General features: G+C 38.5%; 1 pseudogene; it reads left to right on the top strand.

Moving 5' to 3' along the window:
- The first annotated feature begins 6,211 nt into the window (after positions 1 to 6,211).
- LOC149176270 (uncharacterized) lies at positions 6,212 to 6,803 on the top strand (annotated as a pseudogene).
- Positions 6,804 to 20,419: the final 13,616 nt, after the last annotated feature.

Here is a 20,419-nt window from a genome sequence, read left to right as displayed (position 1 = left end):
ACAAAAATTACGTAATGAGCATATGCGCCCATACCCCCGATATAAAAAAAAACATTAAAATTTAAACTTACACCAACCTATCACCTATCACAATAACTATGAAATAAATACTATTACGGCGGTCAAACAATTTTTTACACCACGCAATGCTTTTAATGCTGGCTCGAATGCATGTTGAGACAATCGATGGCGGAGAATGAAGAATTAAATCGGACGGCTGGAATGGATATCGAGAGGCCTTACTTGACTGAACGATAGTACCCGAGAAGTCAGAAATGCTTACGTATGGGGAGAGCCACGCGTCAACTCTAAATTTTATCGGGCCCTTGTGTACGGAAACCACTCCATACCAAAGAGCGGTCCGATATGCCTCAAACGGGTTTGTGGTTTTGCTGCGGTGGTTTTGGGGAGCGCAGTTGAAATTAGATTTCAACACTCCCCTTTAATTTCAACTGCTGGGCATTCGGTCATACCCAGACACTTTCTCAAAAATTCAAAGCTTTTCTGATCCAAAGGCTTTGTCAAGATGTCTGCTACCTGTTCTTGAGTCCTGCAATGTTCTAGGACAATTTCTCCATTGTTCACCAATTCTCTAATGTAGTGAAACCTTGTATCAATGTGTTTCGTTCTCTTATGAAACACTGAATTCTTTGACAATGCAATAGCTGAGCTATTGTCACAAAAAATCACTGTTGCTTTTGCCTGCTCTTGGCCTAAGCTCTTCATCATTCTTCTCATCCACACTGCTTGACATGCTGCTGCTGTAGCTGCCACATATTCAACCTCTGCTGTAGACAATGCTACAATGGACTGCTTCTTAGAAGCCCATGAAATGGCTCCTTAACCCATATGAAAAACATAACCGGAAGTGCTTTTCCGATCATCTACACTTCCAGCCCAATCACTATCAGTGTATCCAATTAAATCTGAATGTTCTGAGATAGTATATAAAATGCCAAACATTTTGGTACCTTTGACATACCTCAAAATTCTTTTTGATGCCTGCCAATGTGCCTCCTTTGGCCTCTCCATAAATCTGGAAATTAAACTAACAGCAAACATAATGTCAGGCCTAGTAGCTGTTAAATACATAAGGCTGCCAACAATACTCTTGTACAAACTAGGATCAAAATCCTTGCTGCTGTCCTCTCTGCTGATTTTTAATCCCATTACTGTAGGAGTGATCGCTGCTTTGCATTCTTGCATGTTAAATCTGCCCAACACTTGATTTACATATCTAGCTTGTGAGATAAAAATTCATTTTTCATTTTGATCTACTTCTATGCCTAAGAAGTATCTCAAGAAACCCATGTCAGTGATTTCAAATTCCTCTTTCATGACTGATTTAAAATTCTCAATGAGCTGATCATCATTACCTGTGAAAATAACATCATCAACATATAAGACAACAATTAAAATTTTACCATCTTTTTCTTTGATGTAGACGGTGGGTTCTCCCTCACACTTGTCGAATTCATTATCCAATAGATATGAATCTATCCTGCTGTACCATGCTCTTGGCACTTGCTTCAGCTCATAAAGAGCTTTCTTCAATTTGCACACTTTGTGCTCTTCACCTTTCTTCTCATAGCCTAGAGGCTGTTCAATGTAAACGTCTTCCTTTAACACTCCATTTAGGAATGCTGACTTCACGTCCATTTGGTAGACTTTCCATTTGTTTTGTGCTGCTATGGACAGCACTGCTCTCACGGTTTCCATTCTTGCAACCGGTGCGAAAGTCTCCTCATAATCTCTTCCATACTGCTGCTTGTATCCTTTGACAACCAGCCTTGCCTTGTGCCTTTCTATCTTGCCTTCAGCATTGCTTTTGGTCTTGTAGACCCATTTTACTCCAATGACTTCTTTGCCTTTTGGTAGCTCAACCAAGTCCCATGTTTTGTTTCTCTCTATGGCATTCATCTCATCATCCATAGCTTCTATCCATTTCCTATCTTTAATTGCATCCTCGAAATGAATAGGATCATCAACATGACAATACAAGGCAAATAAAGAATTCATTCCTTCATCATAAATGTCACTTAGATTTCTAAATTTCTTACCTCTTTCACTTGGTGTGCAAGTGCTTGAAGATGCACTTGAATTTCCTCCTTGTGGTGTGCTTAGAGAAGCACTCTCATTTATCCTCAATGGTGTCCCTTGCTGTCCTTGTGTTGGCGCTGCTGTTTGGGGATGCATTTCAGCCACTTACTCTTCATTTTCATCATGAGACAAACAGTTTTTAACATTCACTGTTTTCTCTATGCTTCCATCCCAAGCTTCCTCTTCAATGAATTGAACATCTCTGCTGACAAAAAACTTCTTGGTGGATGGGATATACAACCTGTAAGCTTTGGATTCTTCACTGTATCCAATGAAAAGACATTTCTCCCCTTTGCTGTCCAACTTCCTCCTTAGCTGATCTGGTATGTGTGCATAGGCCACACATCCAAAAACTCTCATGTGGGTGACTCCTTGCTTTCTCCCACTCCATGCTTCTTCCGGCACTTTGTTCAACACTGCTTTTGTAGGACACCTGTTCAAAATATACACTGCATAATTTACAGCTTCAGCCCAATAATCATTTGGCAAATGCTTTGCCTTTAGCATGCTCCTCGCCATATCCATGATGGTCCTATTCTTCCTTTCAGCAACTCCATTTTGCTGTGGAGTGTACCTAGCTGTAAACTGTTTGTGAATTCCATTTTCTCTACAAAATCTTAGGAATTCCTTGGAGATATACTCACCTCCTCTATCAGTTCTTAAAACTTTTATATGCAGCCCGCTTTGGTTTTCCACAAATGCCTTAAAATTTTGGAATTTCTCAAACACTTCACTTTTGTTTTTAAGGAAATATACCCAAGTTTTTCTTGTAAAATAATCAATGAATGTTAGAAAATATTGGCTGCCTGCTAATGATGGATTTTGCATTGGTCCACATAAGTCTGAGTGGATGATCTCTAAGGGTGCCTTTGCCCTTATGCTTTTACCTGATGGAAAACTTTCTCTATGTTGTTTCCCCAATATGCAGCCTTCACATAAGCTGTCCGGTTTCTCTATCAATGGTAATCCTCTTACCATTCCTTTTCTGCTCAACAAGTTTAGACCTCCAAAATTGAGATGACCAAATCTCAAGTGCCACAACCAATTTTCATCCTTTGGCACGCTTTGGAAAGCCTCTTGGGTGACTGCTGCAATTTCATTTTTGTTTTTCAAATCTGCCCTGATCCTGAGAGGGAACATCATGTTCCTTGTCATTTTTACTTCAGCAATGCATCGTTTGTTGGGTGCTATATCCATGATGGTGCATACATCATTTTTAAAGAAAACATTGTACCCCTTATGGACAAGCTGTCCAATACTCAAGAGGTTACATCTCATTCCAGGGACATAGTAGACATCTGCTATGGTTTTCCTTTCTCCTTGCTTTGTAAATATTTTTACCTCCCCTTTTCCCATAACAGAGATTTTGTTATCAGTTCCAAGTGTAACTTCTGATTTCACATTCTGATCTAGAGCAGAAAAGAAGGCTATGTTTCCTGTCATATGGTTGCTGCAACCTGAGTCTAAAAACCATATGTCTTCACTGTTTGTTTCAGCCATGTTACAAGCTAACAACACATTATTTTGGCTGATGTTTTCTCTAGTGACATTTGCATTTTGTCTATTACTCATATCATGCTGCTTCTTCCTACATTCACTGGCATAATGCCCATATTTTTTACAGTAATAACATTGGACATTGGATTTTTCATACCTTTGTCCTTGAGCATGATATTGTCCTCCTTGTTGGCTGCTGCCTTGGCCTTGGTTCTGATTTGGATTGCTGCCTCTTCCTTGAGCATTTGCTGGACTGTTCCTTCCACCTTTGTTCTGGCTTCTGCCTCTTCCTCTTTTGTTTCCTCTGCCTTGACCTCTTCCTCTTCCAAAAGACATATGGGTCTTGAAGGCTTGCTCTAGAGATGAGTTTTCATTTCTACTCAACCTCTGCTCATGTGTTATCAGTGATGCATGTAGCTCATCAACTGAAAATTTTGAGAGATCCTTTGTCTCTTCAATGGTGGTGACAATCGCATCAAACTTTGAGGGTAAGACCCTCAATATTTTCTCCACAATCCTCTTATCTTCAAGGGTTTCTCCATGAGTCCTTATCTGTGTGACCAAACCAATTACATGTGTGAAGAATGAGTCAATGTTGTCTGACTCCTTCATGCACAAATTCTCAAAATCTTTCCTCAGCAATTGTAGTTTTGCTGTCTTCACTCTCTCCATGCCTTGATAGGCTGTCTTGAGGGTTTTCCATGCTTCATTGGATGTCTTAGCTGCTGCTAACCTTGGAAACACACTTCCATGCACTGCTTGATACAAGAAGAAAAGGGCTTTTGAATCCTTCTTCTTGCAACTCTTTAATAAATCCTTCTCTCCTTGAGTTAATGCATTAAACTCATTTTCATCTGCTGGTTGTTCAAAACCTTCCTCAACTATTTCCCATAATTCTTGGGAAGCAAACAAGGCTTTCATTGTTATTGCCCAATAGTCATAGTTTTTACCATCAAATAATGGGAGCTGCATACCCATGCTATTACTGGTGCTTGTACCAGCCATTCTTGCAGCCTCAACTATGCTTCAATTTCTTGACTTTGTATTTTAAAACAACTGACTGCTTCTTCAGCAACACAAAAAAAACTTTGTGAAATACCTGAGTATTTTCTTGACTGAGCCTTCACTCTGCTGGAGAAGATCTACTGCTGCAACAAAAGACTCCTCCCTTCAGCTTCTTGAACACCTTCAAAGAGCCTAAACCTGCTCTGATACCACTGTTGGGGATTTTTCTGAGAAAATCCCAAAAACAAACAAAAACTGAACACACACACAAAGACAATGCTCTGTTTCTATCTTTCCAGGATCTTTTGTGCACAGGGAAGCTTTAAAAATTTGACTGAAGAACAGAGTTTTTCACCACCATAAAAACATTTCTATTCATTAAAACAAAATATCTGATACATATTCTTCCTCTTTGCTGAGAGGGATTCACCAAAAATTACATTCAACAAAACTCTGTTTTCACTTGAGAATTTACTGAGCTGGGTTTACTGCTGTAAAACCCTTTTACATTTACTGCTGTAATAAAAATTTACATATGCAGCTCAAAAACATTATACGTCTCCTTCACTTCTGTGCATATCACATAAACAAAATTACAAAACCATACAAAGGATTCTTGTTCTTTTCGCACTGCTGTGCTATATTCGCATCTTGCTTCATACAAACTTCGTCTTCATTTCACATATTGCACTGCTGTGCTCAAGTCTTCATTTTTTATTTTTTACACGCACCTGTGTTCTTCACTTCATTACAAAAATGGTCAACTCTTAAAAAAACATAAAAAAAAATTACCAAGTACCCACATGCCATACAAAAATTACGTAATGAGCATATGCGCCCATACCCCCGATATAAAAAAAACATTAAAATTTAAACTTACACCAACCTATCACCTATCACAATAACTATGAAATAAATACTATTACGGCGGTCAAACAAATTTTTACACCACGCAATGCTTTTAATGCTGGCTCGAATGCATGTTGAGACAATCGATGGCAGAGAATGAAGAATTAAATCGGACGGCTGGAATGGATATCGGGAGGCCTTACTTGACTGAATGATAGTACCCGAGAAGTCAGAAATGCTTACGTATGGGGAGAGCCACGCGTCAACTCTAAATTTTATCGGGCCCTTGTGTACGGAAACCACTCCATACCAAAGAGCGGTCTGATATGCCTCAAACGGGTTTGTGGTTTTGCTGCGGTGGTTTTGGGGAGCGCAGTTGAAATTAGATTTGAACACACCCTTCACATTTTCGCTCACGTTTTAAATATCGTTGGCACACTACCCGACTCACATTTCTTCTAGAAATCACAATCAATACGCGCTTCCACCATACATATAAATAATCGCCTCCGCATCTAAAGTCCGCAACACTTCGCATCTTCAGTTGGTTTGAGATTTCGAGTTCAGCGATTACCAATCACTAGGGTAGCGTAAACGAACTACAACATATATACCACATTGCGATTCACTGTTTTCCCTGCAACCGAACAGCGTCGGCACTGCGTCGCTAGTTATGGAGAATGCCTCCGGAAAGCACCTTTCATCGTCTCCATCAAATGAAGATCGTGAACAAAGTTGCCGGCAATTTAGGGGAATTCGAATGCGAAAATGGGGGAGTTGGGTGTCTGAAATCCAGATGCCCAAGAACAGAGAGAAGATATGGCTGGGGTCATACAAAACTGCCGAGCAGGCCGCCCGTGCTTACGACGCCTGAATGTATTGCGTGAGAGGCCCCAACGCCAAATTCAACTTCCCCAATTCCGTGCCCGCCATTCCGTTCGCATCTTCACTTCCCCGCCAGCAAATTCAGATTGTCGCCGCCAAATATGCCTTGGACGAAATACCTTCAACCTCATCCTCTCTGCAGAATATCATAAATGTTAAGAAGAAGGTGAGTGAGGAGCCGGCATCGCCATCACAGCCGTCTTCGGTTTCAGAAATGGAGTGGGCTTGTGACAGTGGGCAGATCTCCAAGGCGCGGGACTTGGGTTTGTCGGAGTCCCCGTCTGAGGACAGTGGCAGTCTGAATTTGGAGAAAATCCCGTCGATTGAGGAGGCGTCAGTGTGGGAGTTCATGCCGAGTTGCGCCGAGGAGCAACCAGACGAATACATCTTTGACCCCACAAATTTGTGGAACTTTTGAGACATTTGAATCATTTACAGGGAAAAGGAGCAAAAGGAAGACTGCATGATGCGTTTTTGGTTTGTCACGTTGTCCGGCAGGCAACGGGCTTCGACCCAATAGCCAAAATATTTTCCTCAGTTTTCACTACATGTTTTATAATAGTAAGTTTAAGTGATATAATGTGTAAAATTTTAATGCTTTCTAATTGAGAAAGTTTTGAATTTATTAATGTATTCAAATTATATTTTAGATAATTAAAAATTATCGATTTTTTAAAATTAAATTATATTAATTTAATATATAAATCTAAAAGTTTAAATTTCTGAATAAAATAAATAAATAAAAATTATATTTTAATAGTATTTTTTGGAAAAGTTTACATGAGAGAGAATGTCGTTCAAGCATTTTCAATTAGTCAATGTGGTTCATTTTCAGGACAAGATGAGGAACCAGATCGAGGCATTGAGATAAACACATGTAGAGAGATTAGCGAGTGTGGTTCATCTTCAGGACAAGATGAAGAACCAGATCTAGGCATTGAGATAAACAGATGTAGAGAGCTGCTAACTAGTCATTGGCCTGTAAAAGCTAGTTTGACTACAGGCAAAAATTAGACAACGCTTTGACCAATAAAGTAAGGGAATTTAATTAAGGAATTTAAAATAAATTTGATAAAATAATATTATAAAAGTTATAATATGTTAATAAAACAATTAATTAAAGCTTTTTATAATATTTATAACTATATTAGTGAAGATTATTATAAATAATATTCTAAAAAGTATTAATGGTTTAATCCTATTCATATAAATATTAAATAATTTTAGAGAATTACTAGGTGGAATGACAATTAATAGAATGTAATAAAGTTGTTTAGGGTAATTAGTAAGGGTTTTGACCAAAAAGGTAGGCAAAATAATTTAAACTTTTTTTTATTTTGATAAAATAAAACTATAAAACAAGAAGTTATAATAAGTTTATTAAATAAATTAATTAATTTATGTCAAACTTCTTCTAACCCCTTATAACCTTGGTGGTTGAATTTAGGCTTCTTGGAAACAACTATATTTTCATATTTAGATTCCTTAAATTTAGTATTATGTCAATTAGTTATATAAGTAATTAAGTATCTTTTAATAAAATATTTATTAAATTTTTTATTAATAATGATATACTCCATTTAGTTAAATTCAAACCGTTACACTTGGTCATAAATAGAAATAAATATAAAAAAAATTACTTATTAATTAATTAATTTTCCTTGTCCCTATCTTTTGGTCCAATCGAGTTACCCGACCTAATATAGTCGTTTCCTGGTCAAATATAGCCGTTGGGATGATCCGCTCTCTCTCTCTTTAACTTGTAGCCATGACTGGTTCTTCAACTTGCCTTGACCATGAACCACACTTGTTGATTCAAATATAGCCGTTTCCTGGTCAAATATAGTTGTTGGGATGATCTGCTCTCTCTCTCTTTAGCTTGTAATCATGATGTGGTTCTTCAACTTGTCCTGACGATGAACCACACTTGTTGGTTCGAAACGCATCGACAAATGAATTACCATGTGATTTTCATCAAAAAATCTTCTCTATAAACCTTTATAACCTTATTAATGAATATTATAATGTTCTAAAATTATTAATATTAGGGTTTAATCTTATTCATAAATATAAAAACAATTTCGGAGAGTCATAAACTAACCAATATGTGGATTAACTAATATTAAAAATATATATAAATAATATTAAAAAATAGAGGAATAACAAATATTAAAAATAAACAAATAAAAAATTATATAAATAAATAAACAAATAAATTTTTTAGGAAGAATTCGCAGGAATCCACAATGTATGTGTTGATACTTCAGTCATCATCTCTTTTCAATTTCTAAGGCTTCCCTAAAGTTACTACGATGAAAATGGTCAATCCTTGCAATGACCTTAGCCTCTTCAATGCAGATGTGATGATTGGTTTTTTCTGCATGCTCGCCAAAGTAGAAGAGCTAGACCTTCCATGCCTGATGTACAGTAGCATGTTTGCAAATACTTTGGTTTATGGATCAACTAGACTCACCAATATAATGAGTTCCACAAGAATAGGGAATGATGTAAACACCCTTCCCATCCTTGGGTTAATCAGATCACAAAAGTCTAATTCAAAAATTATATCATTAAATTTAAAAAAATATGTTAATTATACTACAACATCATCATGTTCTTGGGCTGGAGTATGCCTTAAAAGCGCTTTTGTTTGGCTAAGATTTTGTCTTGTTCAGAGGTAAGAAAACTTGGGCTGGAGTATGCCTTAAAAATGCTTTTGTTTGGCTAAGAGTTTGTCTTCCTGAAACGTAAGGAAACTCGTTAACCACCCAATACCCAAAGACATTTGGGAAGTGTGCAAGTCTGCCCCTTACGGACCAGTGGTGGTTTTTCTTGAATAACAGTGATGAATTAACCTGCATTCCTGGATAACATCCAGAAATAGCTATCCTCATTGTTAGGTGATTTTTCTTGAATAATAGTGATGAGTCAACCTGCATTCTTGGATAACAGCTAAAAATAACTATCCTCATTGTTAATTTAACAACTAAGATATGATAAATTTTCCCACATGTAAAAAACTTAATCATACCCTTAAACCATTAACTTCTAATGTACACTTACAAATTATAATTATAATTTTTATATTATACCAAAAAAAACCAATTGTTATATTATACCCCAAAAAAAATAACCTAATCATGTCCATGTCCTTGTCCTTGAAAATACAGCTACAAACTCTTTCGCCGAAGATCGTAGCACGGTTTATAAAAGAACTATTCAGCAACAAATTGTTTATAGGGCGAAAGATAAGGTCAGCACTCGACATCCAAGTCAACTTGGTTTTTAAAGTTCATTGTGAGATAAACCGGAATAACTGCATTATAATGGTATAGGATAAGGTTATTATATCGTTTTTTTCTCTCCCACTAGATTTTTCATTTTAATGTAAAATTACGATTGAAAATTTATGATTTTAATATTGATTGGTTATTAAGTTTGATATAAATTGTTTTTTTTAGTAATTGTAAATTTAAAATTAATTTTAGATTTATTGAACAATATAAATTATAATTTTAGCACTTTAATTATTTATTTTTTTAACTTTTTATTTTTAAAGGAATATGATTTATTGTAAGTTTAGTAAAAAAAAATATTTCATTTCAAAATGCAAGTAAGATATATTTATATCTAACACGGTTAGATGGTTTTAACTTGTCCACTGAGAAGCCAAGTCTATTGGTCATATGATTGCATTGTAAACCATCCAAAATTTAAAGATTCTTAGATTGTCTATCAATATAAAGCCATCATGTAAACTTTTCAAAATTTTAGCAAAACATGACTATATTGCTCGTCCAATTACTCATCAAAGGAGTCGATGGGCACCAGATCTTTGGTGCTAGATATCGATAGCTTTGTTGTAGGGAGGCAAGGGATGTGCTTCTCGATCTGACTGAGACGAGAATTTTGGAGTTGAATTTGACGCTGGATCAGTTGAAATTCCCTGTGAATTTCTTGCAAGTTTATGTATGGGTTGGATGAACCAACAGAAATGGACGCCATTGCTTTTGCCACAATATTCTTCATAATCTAGTATAAGTAAACCATCTACTGAAACTGAGTATATGTGCCTTGAGAATGGACTTGATTCTATACCAAATCCCGCTAATCCTGCAAGTCCATGTTGATATTATCAACTTGTTGTTTAAACTCTCATTCCCACCCTAAGCTCAACTAATGACCAGGGAAAGGCGTATTAAGTTGATAAGACCGAGCAGCCTCTCGGGTCTTCCCAGTAATGCCACGACGCCCTAGAACCCTGGGTGGTGGAGGCTGAGATTTCCCAAAATCTTGACCACGTCCCTTGTTCCAGCTCTGATCCTACCCACCCCCATCCTACATTACCACTTCGAGAGGAGGGTCGAGCCATAGGGCTTACTTGCAGGCCGCATAAGAGCACACTAAACCAAAATCTGGGAAACACAACAACTATCATCCAAGAGGCCATCCAAAATGGCAACCAGTTCACAAAAAGACAACCTGGTACAAAAGCCTTACAAAACCAAACGTAATGTACTCTTGAAAAGATGAAAAGGCATGATACAACATAACTGAGCAAGAGACTCAGAAAACCAAGTATGCTTCATGGAGTTGACCCAACCTCGGCCTAGTGGGCCACCTGTTTTTCCTTCAATGCCTAGTAACCCTTTGAAATCAAGGCTACTTCCCAATCATGGTAGTTCTTCCTATAGATTCCCCATACCACTTCAAGAAACTGGTTTATCATTCAAGAAACGATTTGAAAAAAATCCCATAATCTTGGAACATTGATTAAAGCCCCAACATCATATGTAGAATGCAAAGCCATCAGAGAAAGCAAAATGCCATAATAAACAAAAAGTCTATCAAGGTGCGTGGTTCGGTTATCAAAATTGGTATATCTTGTCTCACATACAACCGTGGAATCCTCGTAACTTTCCAGTCTCATCAACTTAGAAGTAACCATCTTAACATTCAAGTGGTAATAGTTAACCAAAGCAGGGAGGATGTACTTAGGGCGAAAAAAACGACATAACTGCACCAAACGATCGTAAACTGAGAGACAAAGATGCGATGGTACCACCCTTTCACAGAGACTGTAGAAGCTTGGAGGAATCATTTTACCATAGCAATCGACCAGACTGAAATTCTTGAGCCAAACCTCTAAAGCAAGCTTATTAATCAGAAGCCGCACCTCACAATATACCAAGCAACGTTCATTGCAACCATACACATGTAGGGAGGTAAATGAGGGACCCTATCTAGCCACCTATCATTATACTTGATAATTACACTGCTCCTAGCTTGGATCCCATCGAGACCACTTCACCGACTCTCACCTAGATCGGGGGTCTCATATTCAGATCTTGGTGTTGAGCTTTGCTATCACTAACATATTTTTCCAAAATCTGTTTCAACTTATCCAAATCTTCTCTATTTTCTATGGTCTTCCATGGTTGGTCCAACATCCTTCTTGCGTTTTGGCATCCCCAATTTTCCAAAAGATTCACTTCCCTATTGCCTTCTCATCTGGCATGGGACGAAATTACGTAATCAAACCCAATGATTAGGTTTCCGATATTCTTGATCAATCGGCCAGTTCCCTAGCTTTGACTAATATTTTCACTGCTAGAGCCTTGATTGAGTTTTTTAAGAGGCTCAATCACAAGGTGAGAACCCCCTTCTATCATCAGTTTCTTGTGTCCTTCTCTTTTGGTAATGATTAAGATTTTCTTTAGAGAAATGATTTTTTCTTCATTGTTGCTAGCGTGACCATAATTTGATGCATAAAGGATCTTGATATCATTTTGATAATCCCACAAAATGCCTTCATACCCGAAATCCCCAGGATTTCGTTTGGAGGCTCTATCAAAGTTGAGCTTCACAAAGCCCTCCGGAGGTGTTGAGTAATGGGACAAAGACGATATGGGAGATACCATTCCATGAAGAAGGAGCAATCATTTTCGGGGGTAAATTCTGTTGATGGAGGATTCGGGCCTCATGGGGGGGGACCTGCAAATCATCCAGGTGCCATTTTTTTCCTGGGACTATCTCTTTGATATTCTGAATGATTCCTTTCCATATTCCTTCCAAGTTTGAATATTGATCCTTGAAGATTCTTTTGTTGTTTTCTTTCCACGTTTCCCATAGGAGAAATTATAATGCTAAACCCCAAGCCCTATTAAGGAATGGGCATGATAAAATCCCTTTTTTACATACTTCAATTGTTTATGAAATACTGTGTTGATGCCTATCTAGATGTCTAACGATGAGAGCTAACTTGCTCCATAAGGGACATATATTCAACAAATTTTCTAAGGTTTATTCCTGGGCTCTACACATAATACAATAAGATGGCCTGTGAACTCCCGTCTTTTGAAGTTGATCCGAAGTTGGGATTCATTTTCTTCACACCAGCCAAATAAAATGATCCACCTTTGGCCAAAGGTGTTATTTCCATATCTTCCTCCAAATGGGACTATATTTGTCCAGAGTGTCTTCTGTTGCTAGTTTGTATGCCTTTGTTACATTAAACATTCCTTTGGTGGAATATCCCATCTTAGGATGTCCTAACAATATTGATTAGATATTTTCCTAGACTGCAATTATTTGTTTATCACCTTACATTGATTAGTTAATGGGTCCACCCAATCATTTTGGTCTTTCCATAGCCTCCAATTTGGATCATTATGTATGGGTTTCCAGAATTAGCCTACCGTGGCATAATTTTAACTACTTGTGAAAAGGAATATTTCACTCAGATCCTGTCGGCTAAATAGCCTCCCTTTTTTCTATCAAGAGTCTTTCCAGAAGAGGGCACTTTTCCCGTCCAAGATCTCCTAGAATGTATGATGTCTAACAAGATATTTGTTGTTCATGGCTAAGTTCAAAGTTGAATAACCCTTATGGGCATTCATGTATCTTAGTTTGTCTACTGAAGAAGTCGACATACTATATTTTATTTTCCATATATTCTTCCAGAGATCAGGTCCTCCCTTTAACTAGTGCCATCAAATCTTGGCCCCAAGCACTTTGTTTAGAATTTTCGGGTCTCTTAGGCCAAGATCCCTTGGGAGTTTGAGTTTAATAACGTTAGTCCAAGATACCAAGGCCCATTTTTTAGCTTGTTTGGCTCCTCTCCAAATAAGTTTTTTGAAGACCTTTGTCATAGCTAAACAGGTGGAATTAGGAGTTTCTAGACCCAAAAGTTGATAGATCGGGATTGATTGTAATACGGATTTCAAAAGGACTACTCTACATTCTAGGTTCAGGGATGTAAATGCCCAACCATTAAGCTTAGTTTTGATATTTTGAAGGAGATCCTTCTAGCAAGAATTCCTTAGGGAGTTGATGACCAGAGGCATGCCCGGATATTTGGTTGGCAGGAGTCCAACACAAAAGCCTAGGGTTCTCGCTAGAAAAGTCTAGATGGCCTTCGGGTTATTGAAGAAAAATATATTGTATTTGTCACTGTTTATCAAATTGCCAGACACCTGCATAAACTCATCGAAAATGTTCTTTAACTTTTTGAATTCCCGCAAATATACTCTATAGAAAAGCATAATATCGCACATGAATTGTTGATGAGTAATAAGCAATGTTGGGACAAGGTCTCGTGGGGTAAATTTTGTAACGAATTTTGTTAATTATGTAAAGTCTCCACATTTTGAGGAGTGGAGGGTGAAGGTCATAGGAGTCAAAAGGAACTTTAGTCCCTTAGTTTGTTAAAAGATAGGATGTTTTGTGACCGGCCCATGGTTCTTGAACCATGGTATTGTAAAAGATAAATCTATTTAAAGAAGTCATAGCGAGTCATAACAATTGAGTTAAGAATTGAAGATAATTATATGGGCAAGAAGTCTGAGGTAGGAAAGTCTATTTCCTGTAATTAGGCGAAGGGGAAGGTTGCTGCAACTATGTGTGCGGAGACCTTAATAAGTCTGCAAGCTGAGTGCGCGGGCCCCTGTAGTTGTGTACGCAGGGAAGAAGAGTCTGTAACAGAAATATCATGTCTAATAAAGACTATTTTGGAGTAGTAATTGTGTATATGTGCCTTTATATTTACTTATGCAATTTATATGTATTCTCTCTTTTTTCTACAAATATCTGGAGAAATGCTTAAAAGGTGCGCGAAAGTAGTAGATTTGATAGTTTACATGATTTTATGAATGTTTTAGGTGTTCCATGAAGGGTTGAATACTGTTTCTATAGGTTACTATGATTTCTTCATTTAAAGGGTTAGGGTTGGCGAAGGTCGAGATAAAGCCCTAGAAGTAACAGAAACCCATCACATAGACCTATGGATGCAGAAGCCTACTTCTTTCATCCCCTAATACTTCTTCGAGTGAGACTACAGCCTACACTACGCAACTTGTTGCCGAAAGGGCTAGCACTTTAGGGTTTTGTTGGATGGTGCTGCTAACTCAGAACTTAGGTCAGGACCCCTCAAGCCAACAAATGGTTTTGTTGTCGAGGCTAGGATTTGTCTGAGGAATATGTTATGTCGAATAAATGATTCCCAACTAAGAAAGAAATTGAGAAGTGGATGGATCAGAAGGTGCATGAATTTGCAGCTCAGGAAAAGAAGAATCTGCGTCTATCAAAGGAAGAGTAGTTAAATAGATATATGTATACAAAGGAGCACAAAATTTTATTTTTCTCTTTTCTGTGTGAATTGCACCAGTGGTTGTCAAAATTGATAGATCGCTAAGGCACGTGGAAATTGGACAACCCTATTGTGTGGAATCCAGAGTCGGTAAGGCATCTGGAAGCTTCAGAGAACAATATCGCAAGGGCTGTCGACTATCGGATGGATAGCATTTTGGGCGGATTCATCACTGAGTTCGCGATCGATACATATGTAAGTTATAGCGAAGATGAATGACGATTCTTCAAAGGACCAAGAGGTAAGTATCTAAAATCCCTGAAGACTTGGATTAAAATGCTATTGTGTGAGAAAAAGGTTATGCCATTAAATTAATGTTTAGAAGAGATCTGACAGGAGCTACGTGAAGTGGAAAAACATTCAAAAGAGACTTAGATTTAGGTGCTAAATATAGCCCTCTATTGGGAGCATCTGATAGTGACGAAGAAAGTAGTGTCATGAGGACACCTCTGGGTGTACTACAGGCAATAAGACAAGGTATCGCAGGGATACTGAATACATCCACTCCACCTCCACCATCACCTTCGCCTCACACACCTACACCTACACTTCCACCTCCACCTCCACTATTCAATATGCCTAACTCTATGAAGATGCCCATATTTAGAGGTTTTAGGACAGAAGACCTTGAATAGTTTTGGTTTGTAGCAGATGTTGTGTGGAAGTCACAGCAGGTTACATATGATGATTTCAAGAAAGTGTAGCTGGTTACAACACTGCAAGGTACAACACTAATTTGGTATATTAACTATTGTTTGGGTTATCCAAATGTAACACTAGACGAGACAAATCAAGCACTCAATAATGAATTCAAAAAGCCTAAGTCACAGGCCCAGTCAGTGACAGAGGTCAAAGAGATCCAGTAGAAGGTGAATGAGTCTGTGTGGGACTTTGACCAGAGGTTGAAATGTTTGTTGCAACATGCTAATATGCAGATCACAGATGATCAACATAGGGATTGGTACATTACTTCGTTGTTACCCCATCTAAGATTTTCGTTGTCACAATAAAAAATTGTCATGCAAGATCAAGCATTAGAAATTTTTATAAGATTGGAAGCTACACCCATTCAGGATACGAATCTGGGAGTGCAGCAGATTCAGTCACAACTGGCTAGCCTGCATATGGAGTTGCAGAGCCTGAAGAAGGGAAAGCAAGTCCAGACTGAGGTTCACATAGAATTTTTGTGCTTGAAATGCAAAGTCCATGGTCATGATAAGGACCATTGCTTGATTTATCATAATTATCTTATTGCGGGAGGCTCTCTCCCTGTGAAGCCAAAAAATACCATTGGGCTGAGCACAGGAGTAGCACCGTGGTGCGCTATTTTTCAGGTTACGGGACAACATGCGATAGAGAATTTTAATTTAATACAAAAGTTTATACAGACCCCTTAGAAGTTGTTTTGTAATTTCTACAAATCTGTAGGTCATGATGAATGCCACTGTTGAAGTTATGAACTAATGATGGATAGAAACCCTACATATAGAATGTAAGCAGAGACTCGTCCTCAATATTAGGGCGCAATTGTGGTGCGTGGAGGATTCTAAGTCCGAGGAAGAGGGCAAGGAGGAGGAGCTAGAAGGTTCATGGTCATATCATCTGTTACAATTGTGGGGAAGCGGGTCACTTTGCATGGGATTGTCAAAACCCAACTCACCCTTCCTGCCAATATTGTCGATAATTTTACCTTGTTATAGAAGATTACCCAGTGCTTATCGTGAATATGCAAGAAAAGAAGACTCAAACCTAGCAGCCTACGTAGAACATTCAGATGATGAGGTCGGAGCCGCATGAAGATGGGTCTAGTGTTAATATTGTTACGCGAAGCGATGTAGATATTGGAGAAGATAAGGGGAAACAACCAGAAGCGGATGTGTGGGTTCACAATGCTGATGATAAGTTAACGAGATTTGACGTAAACAAGGTGAAAGAAAAATTTATGGAAGCAAAGAGGAGCTTCACGGATGAAGGAGCTTCTACATCAAGGACTCAAAATATGGTAAAGTCTGAAGAAACCAGCTTTCAAGAGACAGACCCCTCCTTATTAGCATCATTTTAAAATCCTGTATGAAACTCCTAAGGTATAAGAAGGTGGTAGAAGGACTACAAGAATTAATAGATAATTGCACTGGTAAGAACAAGCCTCTACTAGAACAACGTGCAATACATAAGGTGGGCAAAAGAAAGAGGAGAACTAGTTGTGAAATGAGGTTGACTACGCAAATTGGAGAATATGAAATGGACTAGGTAATTCTCGATTTAGGGTCTGATGCAAATGTTATGCCAAAGGAAACTTGGGAAAGATTGGGAAGACCAACGCTATAGTGGTTCCTGATTCAGTTGAGAATGGCCATTCAATAGTAGATTATTCCTATGGGTCGCCTACATGGAGTGACCATGGATATTGAAGAGGCGCTCGCCATAGCTGGTTTTGAAGTGATTGAAATAGTAGACGATAGTAACCCATACCCAACACTTCTTGGAATTTACTGGACATTTGATATGAATGCAATCATCAATCTAAAGATGCACAATATGACATTCGAAAATAAAGAACTAAGGGAAATTGTGCCATTAGATCCAGTCGAAGGTGCGCAATATACAGAACCAGGCCACGCTTATGAGGAAGATGATGACATTGAGCAGATCTATAAGCTGACTGCATGGGATGAATATTGGATCAACCCTACGATGGATGGGCGAGTCACGTGGGAGAAGGACAACTCCTATAATTCATATTTGGATGAAGAGCTCAAGAATTGGCATAACCGATTGCATGAAGTATCCTCACGGTGCTTGAACAGACTTACCAAATCATTACGATGTATATCCATCGAGGTACGCAATTTACCATATTATGATGGTTTAGAGGATGTCAATTTATTTATGGATAAATTTGAAAGAGATGTACCAGAGGAACATCGATTCCAACTGCTAGATATTGCGCTGCGAGCTACACCTGCCCATTGGTGGGGCATGCATAAGAACAATTTTGCCAATTGGAAGGAGAATCAATGAATGATGAAGTTAAGGTTTGGGTATGCTAATACCTGTATTACACAGAAATACACAAGGAAGGACGATCAACACTTAGCTCCTTGGACAAAAGCATGGGGAGAAGAACCACAACTGGAGTGGGTTCATATATTTTGCCATAGGTTGGATACAATTATGATGAACTGGTATTTGGAAATAGCGCTGCGACATGGGACCGCAAAATGGGATGTTTTGAGAGAAATTTTTTTGTTAACATTTAGCTTTAAAGATGGGTTTGAGTGTATAGATGAAACACTACAGGAGATCAAAGTTGCTATATTCAAAATTCCTGAAGAACCGGTTGAATGGGTACAACCAGATTGGGGTACGCAGCGACGCCATAAGCTCGACTGCTACAATGTGACTGCAGAGGATGGTGAGGAAGATCCCAGGAACATCCACATTCCTGAGTTTGAAGGATAGCACTAAGTCAAAGAACCTAAGTCAGAAATCCTTAATATATCAGAGCCCTTAAAGACCAAGCGGCTGAATATTGGATTGGAAGTGCAGCTGAAGTTCGTGAACATAGGAGACTACTAGAACAAATATGTAGTAGATAAGGTCACATAGCTATTGCGAGAGTATCAGGACTTGTTTCCCATCAAGTTCTCTGATCTAAAAGGGATAGTATGGGATCTGGGAGTCATGAAGATCACATTGAAGCTAGATGCAAAGGTAGCGAAAAAACATCCCTACTGATTACATCCCAAGTATAAGGAAAAGTCCACAAGGAATTGGATAAAATGCTTGAAGTCGAGACCATTGAACCTGTCAAAGAATCAGACTGGGTTAGTTCCATGGTGGTTCAAGAAAAGAAGGCAGAGGGTGAAATTTGGATATGTGTAGACTTAAGGAAGTTGAATGACATGAGTGTCTATGATCCATTCCCTACACCATTCATGGATGAGGTTATGGAGAATGTTGGAGGAGAGGAAGCCTATTCATTCACGGATTGATTCTGAGGGTACCATCAAGTCAAGATCTCATTGGAAGACAGGAGTAAGACCACCTTAGTGACTAAATGGGGTTGTTTTCAGTATACAGTGATGCCTTTTGGGCTTAAGAATTCCCCTGCCATTTTCTCTAGGGTGGTAATTGCAGCTTTCAAGGAATTTATCCATAAAAGTTTGGAGGTATACTTTGATGACTGGACAATGTTCGGGTTAGTAAAGTGACATGTTACTAGTCTGCACCTCATGTTGGATACTTGTCAAAAGCAACAAATAGCCCTTAATTTCAAGAAATGCATGTTCTACATATCCTATGGGATACTCTTGGGCCATGTTGTGTGCAACCATGGATTGATGGTAGACCCTGCCAGGATTGCAGTAATCGTCAATTTGGAAGCTCCAAAGAATGTTAAACAATTGCGCGACATTGGGCCATACGGGATATTATAGGAAGTTCATCAAAGCGTATGCGCAAATCACTGTGCCCATGGAGAAATTTCTAAAACAGGATGTGACATTTTTTTGGGACGAGGAATGCCAGAAGAGTTTGGATATTTTGAAGGAGAAAATGGTCATCACACCCATTTTAGTGTTCCCCGATTGGAAAAAGGAGTTCCACATTCATGTAGGTGGTTCATGTATCGCGCTAGGAGTCATGTTGACCCAACTAGGTGAAGAAGATATTGACCATCCAATAGAATTTGCAAGTAGAAAATTGTCAAAGGTGGAAAATAACTATTCAACCACAGAGCGCGAAGGTTTGGAAATGGTGTATGCGTTGTAGAAATTCCAGAACTATCTATTGGGTGTGCGCTTCAAGATGTATACAGATCATTTTGCTCTGAAATACTTGGTGAACAAGCTTGTGTTGGGGGGGAAGATTTGCGGATGGTTTTTGCCTTTCCAGCAATATGATTTTTAAGTAATTATGAAGCCAAGGTGCCTGAATGCTGGTCGATATCACCTATCGTGAATTGAGAATGGGGATGAGCCTACGAGTCTAGACGAAGGATTTCCTGATGCGTAACTCTTCATTTTGCGCATTACAGATGATCATTTCACTGATATAATTCAATTCTTGTCTATAGGTACAACTCCTAAAGGGTATTCGACGCAACAAAAGAAAGAACTGGTGGTTCGGGCTATAGATTTCTCTGTTATCGTCAGAAAATTATACAAAATGGGCTCTGATGAAATATTGCATAGGTATGTTCCAGAGTATGAGAGGCAAAGTATCCTTGTAGAAGCGCATGGAGGAGTAGCGGGAGGACATTATGCAGGAAGACAAACTGCATAGAAGATCCTACGCGTAGGACTTTGGTGTTCGACTATGCATAAGGACTCCAAAATATATTGTAGGGTGTGGGATGACTTCCAAAGGATGGGGAGACCATCGCGAAGAGATGAATTGCCACTAAATCCACAAGTGACGTTGCAGGAGTTTGAT

The sequence above is a fragment of the Pinus tabuliformis genome, chromosome 4_1 (genome assembly GCF_031772625.1).
Source record: "Pinus tabuliformis cultivar Carrire ecotype Pingquan chromosome 4_1, CPIR1, whole genome shotgun sequence".
Classification (NCBI taxonomy): Eukaryota; Viridiplantae; Streptophyta; class Pinopsida; order Pinales; family Pinaceae; genus Pinus; species Pinus tabuliformis.
This window is presented reverse-complemented; position numbering and strand designations above follow the sequence as displayed.